Raw genomic sequence first — 12,452 nt, 5'->3', positions numbered from 1 at the left:
TGCCTTTGCCGCCCCTCTTTCACGTTATCACAGTAATTCGCTTGTAGCACCGTATAAAACCTTTGTCATAAATGTCTCGGCACTGAAGTCGTAAAAAATATTCAGGCGAGCGGCTTAGGTGGCTCGTTGCAATGGCCCCCGCCTAAACAAAGTGGCGTTTAGTGGAGTGGCACAAAATTGTCATCAGCAATGCCTTACACCTCCTTAAGGCATAGGCTACAAGCGCTCAGCAACATGAAGCCAACAGGGCATACAGTAACTGAAATCGCCCATACAACACACAGAACAGCATACGTTTCAATAAACAACAAGCATCCGAACCATCAGTAAAGCATTGCATCGGTAGAATTTTTTTATTTCCCCTGGGAGAGGGTTGTTGCGGAGGGGGGGCTTGGACCCGATCAGCATGTCGAACCTCACCTATATATATATATATATATATATATATATATTGCTAAGAGATTTATTAGCAACGGGGGCAGGCGAATGGGTAGCAGCCAGAAGCGTTCGGCAAGGACAGCAACCACGAGCTCATGCCTGTAGCGATGGTGCTGTGGCGCAGGCAGGCTACTCCTCTTCGTTACAATCGCCCTCCGCGGGAAAAGGCGCCGGTTAAGGCGAAGAGACTACTATTGGGTTGTAGTACGGCGTAATGCGAGAGACGTGGACAAGTTCGCGGCCGCGATGGCGTAGGTCCGTCGATGGCGTGAGGGGCTCTACGAAGTAATTGACAGAGGATGTTTGCTCCGGGACGCGGTAGGGTCCTAGGTATATTGCGACAAGTTTTGCGGAAGGGCCGGGTGTGGTAGCGGGTACCCGAAGCCATACGAGAGAACCAGGAGAAAAAGTTGGTGCAGAACGGTCGGCAGGTCGACGGGATCGCTGCTGCCACTGGTCCTCGGCGGAAAAAGAGCGGGCAAGCTGGCGGCATTCCTCGGCATGACGAGCAGCCTCAGATAGCGGAGTACTTTCAGACGCGTCAGGTGTATATGAAAGAATGGTATCGAGCGTAGTAGAAGGTTCTCGTCCGTATAGGAGAAAGTAAGGGGAAAATCCAGTAGTTGCTTGGGCTGCAGTATTGTACGCATACGTCACGAAAGGGAGAACTTGGTCCCAGTTTGAATGATCAGAGGCGAGCATATCGCCAAGAGTGCGGTTGAAGCGCTCGGTCGTGCCGTTAGTTTGCGGATGGTACGCTGTACTGGTGCGGTGGACAATTTAGCATTCGTTGAGTAGTGCCTTCAAAGCATCGGAAAGAAAGGCGCGGCCTCTATCGCTCAGAAGTTCGCGAGGCGCCGACGCCGCTGACGACGCCGCTGACGACGCCGACGCCGCTGACGGAGTGCACGCGCCTCGTATGGGCTCCGTATATTTCAAACTCCTGTGGCCAAACAATCACCGCTGGACCCAAACTAACGTCGGAACCCGCTTCCGGAAGTGGTCCGCTACCGATCAAGACCAGTCCCGACGCCAGGGACCCAGGACAAGGGTTTCTACGACCACAAGATTGCTAACCCTAACAAGATCTTCAGCTGCTCCGTCTGGCCGAGAGACAGGTGCGCCGCAGCTACGAGGGTGCACGGCGTCGCTGTCGCAGTCCTGGCTCCCGAGGTCTTCGCCCAGCGACTCGCACCCTCGTGAGATCAAGTAAGTGCAGCCCCTCCCCTCGTCATGGAGGTAGTAGAGGTTGAAGGTACGGAAATAACCCCCGAAGAAGTTACCGTTGAAGCAGGTTGGCTTGTCAGCCACAAACTACCTGGCACCGCGCTTCATGTGTAGCGGCAGTGGTCGGTTACTAGTGTTGACGTCACGAGGCGCCCGACCAATCACAGGCGGAAACGAGACGCGCGAGCTGGGCGTGTCCGCTGCTGCACTTTTCGTCGAAATAAAATATATTTGCGCTTTCTTTCGCTCAATTTGTATACGGTATTCGAATTCGGAGGGTTGAAAACCATTATGTGCAGATGTTCACTCATTTTTTCTGGAAAACCTTCCAGCTTCCCTTTAAGCGCTCCCCTCACGTGGGTCCATCCCAAAGGTAATGCAATGCCGGGCCGACCCGCGGTGGAGGTGAAGCACGCATTAACTTCCCACACGTCGGCCCATCCCGAAGATATTGCAATACCGGGCCCACTCGCGGCGGGGGTGAAGCAGGCGTTAAGCGCTCCTCTCACATCGATCCATCCCGAAGGTAGTGCAATGCCGGGCCCACCCGCGGTGGAGGTGAAGCAGGCATTAAGAACTCTCCACACGTCGGCCGATCACGAAGATCCCGAAGGGCGCTTTATAGGTTCCCGAGTCCACAGGGGTATGTGCCATTGATCTCGGACCTTATTTGCACTGTCACCAGGATAGGGCCACATGATGATTTTTTCTGTTAATGGACGCCGAAAATAAACTACGGAAGTTAGTCATACACTGCTTTCGCTGTAAAAGGCAGCAAAATGTTGACCGCTGAGTAGATTGATTTGTCGACGCTTTAGGAATGTTTGTGCGGAGTGGTGCCTTGGGAGGATAGGGGGGGGGGGGGTATGCCTCTTAATTTCGGGGGGGGGGGCGGGCTCTCCCTTGGGTACGTGCCTGTCTGCTACTGGGTAAGAATTGCTCTACGGTGGAGTCGGTCATCACAGAATACCGTCGTTTTGAGCAGGCAAAAAGTCAGCGTACCTCTCACCACTTTGACCGACTTCCAAATACGGCTGCCACATCCTCATGCGAAGGTTTACCCACGCTACGTCAAACGCCCGCTCCATAAAGTGTCACCAGAATCATCCGTCGAGAACTCGAGCCCATGGCACCCGTTTCTCCCCTTGATGGTATGCAAGACAACTTGGCTACTATTTAACTAATTCAGGCCGTGGGTCGACAAGATCAAGAGGTCGCGAATATGGGCATTTTACCCGCCTTTCATAATGATATAATGCTGCACCCCACTCGGTCTCGCCAGTCGTCGCTGCCGCTACACCGAACATGACCCTCACGCCACGTTCTCGCAATCCAGCCGATTGGCGCACTCTGATGACCAGCCCATCTGGTTCACATGCTCTAGGATTGGACACATCGCCCGCCATTGCCGCAGCCTCTGGTCCACATCATACCGACCAAACCTTTACAGTCGGTGGCGCCCGGAACGTGCACCATATGCTCCGTCGTTCCGTCCTGAGGCATCGAGTGCTGAACGTCTTCCTAGTGAAAACCGGACCAGCCGCTCACCATCGCCCCAGCGCCGTCAGCCGCGCTCACCCCTACCTCACCGCTCTCCCTTTGACCGCCTCTCGGAAAACGAGCCAGTGCAGCCCCCGGCAGTGACGCTGCGTTTACGACACGGCCTGCAAATCCTCTGATTGTCCCTCATTCACTATACAACCTTCTTGAAGTTCTGGTTCATGGTGTGGCAGTTACTGCTCTTGTTGATACCAGCACACAAATACCTGTAATGAGTTCGAGCCTCCGCCGCCGCCTCCAGAGAGTCCTGACGCCTGCGGCTTCACCAACCGTCCGAGTAACCCACGGGGGTGCACCTGACGCGCTTGGAATGTGCACTGCACGCATTCCTATTTCCAGTCACCACACATCTGTTCTTTTTGCTGTCCTTAGAACAGTGCCCCCCTGACCTCATCCTTGGGATTGACTTTCTGTCCACACATGCTGCCCTTATCGAGTGCTCCGCAGGACTTCTCCGGCTGGAACTCCCTTTGTGCTCCGACAACGTCGCTGCCGGCCAACTACACCTACGCTCCGTCGAGTTTCTTCGACTGCCACCGCCTAGCCGCAATATACCTTCAGCTATCACCCTTTCCACCCCCAACCGATGGCGACGACGTTGCTTGCCCTATTCCTGAGATCGCCATGACACGCAACGTCGCGCTCCCCTAGACGGTGGTGGTGACAATTACAAACAACCGAACCTGCTTTCCTATTCTCAATTTTAGCTTCTCGATGCAAGTTTTTCCTCGCGGCATATCACTCACTAATCTGACCCCATAGGCCGACCACACGGTTTCTGCCTTGACCACAGAATCTTCACCTCATTTTTCGCCGCCGTCATCGCAGTCAGGTTTGTTCTGCGACCACTTCACCCGCATGATATCAGGAGACCTCGCTCCGCCACAGGCTGCTGCCTTTCGCCGCGTGCTGTCGTCTTGCCAGGATATCATTGTCTTTGGCAACCTTCCTCTGGGCCAGAGCTCCATTGTCACCCCTCGCATTTACACCGACGATGCGAATTCCATTTACTGGCCACCTTACCGTGCGTCAGCTCTGGACTGTGCTGTCATACAGCACGAAGTTGATACAATACTTGGAAAAGGCATAATTGAGCCCTCGTGCAGTTATTGGGCCTCACCCATCGTAATTGTGAAAAATAAGGACAATAGCTCATAGATTGGCAATCGATAGGATTTCACACAAGCAAAAGGAGCAGGGCGAAACGGAGAGCGAGTTCCTAAAGGAGCTCGCGGAGACGTATCTGCCACTGGGCCCGTCAGGCGACGGCGCCTATCCCCAATACGCCGGCACAGAGGCTGAAGAACTCGACGCGCGCTTCACGGAATCGGAAATTTGGGATGCCTTACAAGGCCTCAACGGACGCTCCGCGACGGGCCCTGACGGAGTCTCGAACAAACTGTTGAGAAACCTAGACGGAAAGTCGGTCGAGAAGCTCACCGAAGAAATCAACAGAGCGTGGGAAACGGGACGAGTACCAGAGGTCTGGAAAGAAGCATCGGTCATACTAATACTGAAACCCAGTAAACCACATGCGGCGGAGAACATGCGGTCAATATCGCTAACTTCGTGCGTAGGCAAGACGGCGGAACATGCCATACATAACCGGATATCGCGGTACATAGAGAGAGAGGGCCTCTTCCCACATAACATGGTGGGCTTCAGACCGGGCCTCTCCACACAGGACGTAATGTTACTACTCAAAAAGCATATAATCGATGTCATGACCAGAGACACCAGGGGCATTCTGGCCCTGGATCTAACGAAAGCGTTCGACACGGTCAAACACAAATTTCTAATGGAAACCATCTCGGTGATGGGGTTCGGCCGGAAACTCCACTCTTACTCCGCTCCTTCCTCAGAGACAGGAAAGCCACGATCAAAATAGGACAGGCTACGTCCGATTGGTACACGCTGGGCGCGAGGGGCACCCCACAAGGGGCGGTGCTCTCCCCACTATTATTCAATCTAGCAATGAAAGGGCTCTCGGACCTGCTGACGAGAGTGACCAACGTCAATCACGCCCTGTACGCAGACGACATTACGGTGTGGTGCCCGGGAGGGTCTGACGCCGAAGTCGAGCGGGCTCTTCAAGAGGCGCTGGACATAACGGAAGAGTACCTGAAGGAAACTGGACTCCGTTTGTCACCCAGCAAATCGGAAATGTTGCTGTACAGGCCCTCGAAACAAGGCATGAGAAATTTGACGCCGATCGATCAAATACCGATCAAATTACACACGAGTGCCGGCCAGTCGATCCCCAGAGTGGACACTATAAGAATCCTGGGGCTGCTAATTGAGGCTAAAGGCGGTAACATGTAAACGGTCATGAAACTCACGCTCAAAACGGATAACATGCTACGGCTGATCCTCAGGGTGACGAATCGCATGGGAGGGCTCAGCGAGAGCAATCTCATCAGATTTTACTACGCCTTCCTCATGAGTCACGTAAATTACGTAGCCTCGGCGCTAAAATGGAGCAAGAGAGACGCGGCCAAGATAGAGACACTGATGCGCAAGAGCATCAAAAGGGTGCTAGGTCTTCCGATCAGTACAAGCACGGAGCGGCTCGATCGGTTAGGGGTCCACAATTCACTAGCGGAAATCATCGAAGCACAGACCAAGGCACAGATCGTGCGGCTGTTGACCACCAGGGCCGGCAGACTCATCCTAGAAGAAGCAGGGATAAATTCAGAGGCAGAGTGCAACGCACGCAAGGTCGCGCTCAGCGCCGCGGTCAGGGGCACTTTCAAGGTAGAACCGCTTCCGAGAAACGTCCACCCGCAATTGAATGAGGGGCGCCGAAAGGCGAGGGCCCGAGCACTGCTGAAATCGACCGCCAACTGCCCGGGACTGGCGGCATTTGTAGACGCGGCCCAGTACGGGCGCAGCGACCGGTACGCGGCCGTCTCGATCCGCTGGGGTGGTACGATGATTAACGCAGCATCGGTCAAGGGGGTAACGTCAGAGGTGGCCGAACAGGTGGCAATAGCCATGGCAATGAGGGACCCCGAACGTCCTTACGTGTACAGATTCGCGATCGGCGGCCAGAGCATTCGCCTCGGGCTCGATATCGCGGGAAGCGGCGCCCGTCCTCGGCAGCGAGGGAGCCGCGGGTCATCACATCGTCAAATGGTTTCCAGCCCACATGGGGGCCGACGTGCACCCCGACTGTCCCAACGCCAACGAGCTGGCGCACGGACGCGCGCCAGGACTCACGCACCGCGGCGATCGTGGTGAGCGAAATGGCGGGGAGGGAGGGGAGCACCGAGACGCGCTGCTCACCGTCAACGGAATAACAATGCACTATCAGCTGTCGAGGAGGACCTTCCCGCTCCCCCACGCTAAACTTACTAGACCACAGTATCTATATTCAGAATTCTTCAGACAGGGTCGTTCCCCTCGAGAGGCAGACTGAGCCTTTATTCACCAGAAGTAGAGCCGCAATGGCCGGATTGTGGCGAATCATACTGCTCGCTAGCGCGCATGCTCTGGCAATGCTCCGCGTTAAGCGGCACTGTGTTCAGCAAAGAAGACTGGGTGGACGCCCTGCGAAGCGACGACCACCAGACCCAGCTCCGGGCCGTCCAGAGGGTTCACGAAAGGGCGGAGGCTCACGGGCTTCCCGTCCCAACGTGGGTGCGGCCCGCGACCCCTGCCGACCACTAAACCACGAGTGGGTGGGGAGGGGTTGCTCAGGACTCAATAAAGTTATTTCCTCCAAGGACAATAGCTAGAGATTCTGTGTTGACTACCGCCATTTCAACCAGATTACCAAGAAGGATGTGTATCCTCTCCCGCGTATTGATGACGCGCTCGAGTGTTTGCACGGCGCCAGATATTTCTCTTCCATCGACCTGCGCTCAGCATACCGCGAAATCGCTGTAGACGACCAAGACCGAGAGAAGACCGCCTTCGTGGCTCCTGATGGCCCCTATCAATTCAAAGTAATGCCTTTGGGCCTATGTAACGCTCCTGCTACTTTCACTTCACTTCACTTTATTTCCTTAAAGACCCTCATGTGAGGGTATTACATAAGGGGTGGGACACATATAGGTTAACAACAGTATACAGAAGAATTTTGAACGAGTTATACAAACAAAAATGATTATTGTGATGCAAGCGCACGCGTAATTTGGTTAAGGAACATAGATGGGCATGTGATGGCAGCAAGTTCTTGGGGAAGGCCGTTCCAGTGGCAAGCAGTCCGGGGGAAGAATGACGAAGCAAAAGTTTTTGTGTGTGCTCGTGGTCGAGACACCTGCTGCTGATGTCCGGTGCGAAGAGAGAAACGTAGTGGGGGAGGGCAGATGTAGGGTTCCTGGGATAGCTCGGAATAAAAGAATTTATGAAATAAGCCCAAACTAGAAATGTGGCGACGAAGTGCCACATTTCGAGGCATCAAGTCGTCCATATGCCCTTGCAACCTGTACGATGTTACCGTTTTTTCGACTACTTTTGAAAACCTTCTCATTTGCCTGTCCACCGTGCTTGATGTGTTTCGCTGTGCTCACCTTCAGCTTAACTCGGCAAAATGTCGCTTTGGGCACCGTCAAATCTGCGTACTGGGCCCCCTTGTTGACGCTGCCTGCGTGCGTCTAGACCCGGACAAAGTCCGCGCGGTTAGTCAGTTCCCTACTCCGCGGTCGGCCAAGGACGTTCGCAGTTTTCTCGGCCTATGCTCGTACTTCCACCGTTTTGTCCAAAACGTTGCTGAAGTAGCCCGCCTCCTCACTGGCCTACTCAAGAAGGTCGTTATATCCACTTGGGGTCGGGAGCAAGCGGACGCCTTTTCATCGCTCGTTGGCAGCCTAACTAACCCGCCTGTTCTTGCATATTTCGACCTGTCAGCCAGCGCGGACGTTCGTACCGATGCCAGTGGCCACGGTATCGGCGACGTCTTCGCACAACAGCAGTATGGATTATACCGCGTGGTCGCCTACGCAAGCTGCCTTATGTCGCCATCGGAGCAAAATTACTCCATCACAGAACGTAGTGCTTATCTCTCGTCTGGGCCATCGCAAAATTCTGACCGTACCTCTATGGAAGGCACTTCTCAGTTATTACAGACTACCATGCACTTTGCTAGCTTTTCTCGCTCAAGGACCCAACTGGTCGCCTTGGTCGTTGGTCACTACGCTTGCAAGAATACACATCTGTATTCTATAAATCTGGACGGCTTCACTAAGACGCCGACTGCTTGTCTCGATACTAAGTCGATCCCCCTGATATAATGGAAGATGAGCGCAAAGCGTTCGTTTTCTCTATTACAGATTTCGTGCACGTAGCTGCTAACGAGCGCCGCGGCTCATCTTTGCGGCCTATTACAGACGGTCCCAACTCTACACACACTGACTCTTCGCTATTGATGCTTGTGCTTCACAACGACAACGCTACAACGCCCGTCCTGACAGCGCTGATCTCTTGCTTATTGTTCCCGAGCATCTTTGCTCTGTTGTTTTGGGCCAACATCACGATGCACCGACCGCCGGAAACCTAGGCGTCTCACGCACGTATGAATTACGTCTTCGAATTACGCGTGCAGCACGCCTTCTTTAATTGTTGTGCATTCGTGCGACTTTATATGCACAAAACACATATATCTCAATAACGTGTTTCACTGAACCCGCTTGTGGCATGGCTCGTCCGAGAGGCGTCAGTCTCTCGGTTGAGAGCTGGGCGGGGGGGTCAACCAGCTTTCCTAACACCACCCATATATATATATATATATATGTATATATGTATGGGTGGTTGTAGGAAAGCTGGCTGGCCCTTTGCTCTTCCGGAAAAAAAGAAAACTTTCCGCCTATTGCCCTCCGCCATTCCTTCATAAGCCTTATATAAGCCCAGTTTGTCGGTAGCTTTTGTAGAGGATAGACCTAGGGTGACCTTTAGGCTTTTCTAATTATTATGTTTAGTCTGTCTTGTTCAATGTGGTCTTAATGTAAAAGAAAGAAGGTTGGGCAGCGCTCGTCCTGGGTTTTTCCTTATGTGCGTGTCCTTAGCGCTGTTTTTCTACCATGGCCGCCACTCTCTCCCGTGCAATACCGACAGCGTCACTCTTACCGCGAAAGGAGGCTCGGAAACGCGAAGTTCCCGCACCAGCTCGCTATGACGTCAGCAATTTTTTACCGCGTCGGCTCGGACCTATATAGTTAAATTTTTGTAGGTAAATATGGACCACGTTGTGTTCTAAACGAATCAGATGCTTAACTTAGCCGGTTTTAAGAACTTTTCCTGAGCCACCATAGCCCAAATACGAAAAAGCAGTTAGAAATTTGGGACGTAAGACTGACATTGAGGCTCTGTGCTTTCGACAACCAATTAAAAATATCAACTTTGATCTTGATATTTTTCTTGTAATATTCACCCTCTTACTAGGAAATTAGCGAAAATAAATTTTTGAAAGTGTACTTCATTAGTCTAGACTTATTGTTTCTAGAGTCCTTTTATCGGCAGAATAATCGAGCCGGAGACTCCTGTGATCTTCTTGTGTGACGCATCACTGAATTAGCGACAGGCTAGTCCACGCTTCACAGTTGAAACTCTATGGGACACGCCACGTTGCCTCCTGTATAATAGATCGGCCTTCAAGCCCTGCATGCTGATGACTTTATAAATCACTTCAACTGCTCCGCCCAACAGCACGGCAGCCACGACTCCGCGTCTCTGCCTAGTACTGTGTGTCCTTTGAGACCTGCACGGGCACGCTAGCCACCCGACTACCTGTCAGCTCTTGTCTGCGAGCTAGTCTTGTCTGAGTGATGCTTGCAAGTTCACAGGAGCGGCCCGTGAACGGGCCGCTCCTGTGAATCTGATTCATCATCCGCATTCAGCTCAGGCAAATCGGGGGCTCATACTGTTACGACCGGCTAGAAATTCAGTGTCGCGAGTACGGGCAACCCTCGAGCTCCTTGTGCTTTGTCAAGGTAAGCGCCATCCTTGAGTGAGCGCCATTGTGTGTACGCGCGCCCACTCTGCGGAGGATGGACAAGCATCCGGTCTCAAATGCCTTCTCCCATAGTTCGTACCCACGGCCACATACTGAGATGACCTAGCTGTACAGCGACAGGCAACAAAAAAGGAAGCCTCTCAAGGAATGCCCGGCCCATTGTATGGAGGTATTATTTAAGGTTATCCGGGCCCCCATTTAAGGAGAAACAAGCGCTGCAGACTTATAGAGCCACTACCTTCTGCAGATCATGTAAATCAATTTATTCTCGTTTTTTAAAATCATGATGCCCGCCTTCGTCGCCGTCTTCTGATTCCTACATTGAAGCTGGCTTCACCCGGTCCTGGTCGTATCAACATCGACTCCTGGTGGCAGGTCCCAATAATGGCGAACGTCTACATTGCTTGTAAGTGCGTCACTTTGGACCGCGAACGGCAGATCGAATGGAAGGCAACGCATAACTGGCCCCAACTGACTGTAGTGGTGCCACCGCATCCATTCCTAAAGGCCAGGCCCAAGCAGGGCCGGGCTATCGATCATTTTATTGGCGTTATATATATTTTCCTTCGCGTTCTCTGTCAGTCAGCGGGGCAGGCTTGCGCATATTTTCTTCACTAAAATGCTTTCCTACTAAAAGTTTTTATTCCACTCGCGCAAGTTGTGCTTCATCGCCATTGCCCTCCCAGCCCTCCCTCCCTCCCTCCCAGCGTTCCAAACTAGTCTTCCTTACATTCGGAACACGGGCCTTCCCAACTGTTTCTTCACGGGAAATCGCCTACGCACCAATTCGTCTCAAGCAACGAAAGCCTTGCTTCCTGCCGCGATACTCACTACAATAAAGAACTTCGAAAGTCAGCGGTCCAGGGAACCTGACCAATGCCTGAATATAGGGTAGTACGGTAGGGTGTCCTGAACGTGATTGATATTTTGAACCGATAAGTGACGCGCTTCTATGTTGTGCATTCGTAGCTACCAAAGAAACTGTCGTGCACTGCAACAGTACAGAAAGATATTCAAAGAGCGGATACTCCCTAGAGCCTAGCGGTCCAATTGACTGTAGCGCACCAAGCGGATGGGATTAACGCCTTCCGGCTTCGCTAGCTGCACTACTCGGTGCCTATTCTTTCTTTTTTTTTTTGCTTCTGCTGCTCAATAGCGCGCGGCCTTAGTGCAGAATCGTCAATTTAATTAAAATGATTGCGAACGATCTTCACAAGCCTCCGTCGAATCTGTGCCACGTGTAATTTCATAAAGTAGACGCAAAATGCCTTGTAAATTACAAAATGTTTATTTTGCTCTATATAAATGCACGTTCCGGGCTTTTTTGTGCGTTCATCCAACATTGTGGCACTAGGTAAGCAGATATAGTTCCCGTAGGAAGCTCCACCGGACGACGTCAGCTGAAAAAAGTAAATTACAAGCACGTGTCATTTTTGTCTTTACACATACGAATAATACGTGTAGAGGCGAAACCTGCGAAAAGGGTAAATCGGCGGCATTAGAAACAAAAGCAGTTCGCTCTTACATACGCAGCGGAGAAAATAACCCACTCATCCCAAATTATACCGTAAACATCACGAAAAAAACCTATTTTCAAGCATTACCCACTTCCTGGGCCTTGTTTCCTGCCCTTTAAGAGCACGAATACACGGGCGACTGCGCGTTTCCAAAAGAACTTGGCTGCAACCGACGTGATAGTACGCTGTAATGATTGGGGTTGGACATGAAATAGATGGTAGCTGGCCCATGCCGTCGTCCAACTCATCAACGCTGAGGACGCTGTTGAAGGGAGATACTTGTTCTCATCGAGAACGATGAATATGAGATTTATTTACAGTATCTACATGGAGAACGTTGCAGTTCATCAGTCTAGCATGACTGAAAGAGAATGCACACGCAGCAGCCCCGCCACGACTGCTTATAAACACTATGTCCTCCCTAGATCCCTAGGTGAAGGAAAACGGCCGTTCAACCGTCGACCAGTTCGGAGCGTCCAAAGTCATCGTAGCCAACTCGCCTTTGAGGAGGAGGGTTTACACACTCACTTCCGCACAGGTTTCACTGACCACACCAAGGTGAGAGGGTTTTCGCAGACACGGGTCTTGCCCTAAGCAGGCGCCTCTTGGTCCCAGAGTTGACCCCGCAGACAATGGCCGCCGCGTCTGTCCATTGAGTGACGACTTCTAAGACTTGTGAGACGGCGCCGCAAAACACCTCCTTCCAGGAGTTCCCCCGCTCCAAACAAACCGTGACGGTGACGGCGAATACCCTAACA

The 12,452-nt window shown here is 52.4% G+C and overlaps 1 protein-coding gene across 1 annotated transcript in view; it reads left to right on the top strand.

Moving 5' to 3' along the window:
- The first annotated feature begins 1,525 nt into the window (after positions 1-1,525).
- Positions 1,526-12,452, top strand: part of LOC126530565 (L-lactate oxidase-like) — a 72,077-nt gene continuing 61,150 nt past the window's right edge. Inside the window, exon 1 of the mRNA XM_050177830.3 lies at positions 1,526-1,647. The gene's annotated coding sequence lies outside the window, so the exon portion shown is untranslated. The remainder of the gene's footprint in view (positions 1,648-12,452) is intronic.

This window comes from Dermacentor andersoni, chromosome 4, assembly GCF_023375885.2.
Source record: "Dermacentor andersoni chromosome 4, qqDerAnde1_hic_scaffold, whole genome shotgun sequence".
NCBI classification, from domain to species: Eukaryota; Metazoa; Arthropoda; class Arachnida; order Ixodida; family Ixodidae; genus Dermacentor; species Dermacentor andersoni.
This window is presented reverse-complemented; position numbering and strand designations above follow the sequence as displayed.